This window comes from Myodes glareolus, chromosome 18 (genome assembly GCF_982192425.1).
Source record: "Myodes glareolus chromosome 18, mMyoGla1.1, whole genome shotgun sequence".
Lineage (NCBI taxonomy): Eukaryota > Metazoa > Chordata > Mammalia > Rodentia > Cricetidae > Myodes > Myodes glareolus.
Window position 1 is genome coordinate 54625969 of NC_142043.1, and position 948 is coordinate 54626916.

At 41.7% G+C, this 948-nt stretch overlaps 1 non-coding gene across 1 annotated transcript; it reads left to right on the forward strand.

Annotated features, from left to right (window-relative positions):
* The first annotated feature begins 527 nt into the window (after window positions 1-527).
* LOC125411600 (small nucleolar RNA SNORA24) lies at window positions 528-655 on the forward strand. The gene has a single exon (XR_007235361.1). It is a non-coding gene; the product is annotated as a small nucleolar RNA SNORA24 (small nucleolar RNA).
* The last annotated feature ends 293 nt before the right edge of the window (window positions 656-948 follow it).

Consider the following 948-nt stretch of genomic DNA (forward strand, 5'->3'; position numbering starts at 1 on the left):
TCCCAGGTGTCCTTCCTCTACTCATTGCCATCCTAACACTCCTGACCCCTCCAGGCACTGATTGGGAAAGGATGTTGTTCTCCTTATATCTCGTCCATATGTGGTTGGTTGAATTATCTTCTCCTGGTCACTGGAGCCTTCATGGCATAGGCTACATAAGTCCGCATCCCTTTGACTAGACTGCTTTCATTACTGTCTTCCCAGGACCCTGTGCAGTGACAAGTGACACACAGTTACGGGCTGATGAATAACTGACTGAATTATCTCTTAGGAGGAACTTGTGTGAGAGGGCTGATATATTGTTCTTCCAGGGAATGACCCAGTGGAAGCCCCATTAGCTCACACCAATGGACAGAGTGAGATTAAATTACGAATGAAGATCTATGGGGGGTGACAGAGAACACAGGGCTGGCCTCAGACACTCGGACACTAGAGAAGCATCTGTCTATAAGATATTTCAAGGTCAGCTAATGGTATAGAACATTGTTTTATTGATAAAGAGCCTAAACTTTATATAAAAAAATAGACTGCGGGTACCTTTTGGACTGTCAGCTATGACAACCCCCTTCCTAGTCATGGAAAAACATGTTCCTGTTTATGGCAAAGCTGTCGCCATTTCGTTAGCATCCAATTCTTATTCAAGTTGATAGCATTCTTCTCTGTTAAAATATAGATCCTAAATGATATGACCCACGCCTCCAGACTTCTTGACCAATGTTTTTTCTACAAATGGGTCAGAATGCTCAGGCACCACACCATCACAACAGAGTCAACCAATGATGCTCTCTTAGAAAAATAAAAACCTTTGATTTCCCACACCAGTCCTAGATTTTAGTGCTAGAATGTTGTGCTATGAAGGATCACTTATAAATATATTCAGTCCTCCATAAACCTCAGTAGTATATTTACTTTCATTAAAAAATAAATTGAAACAGACTGGCCTCCAAC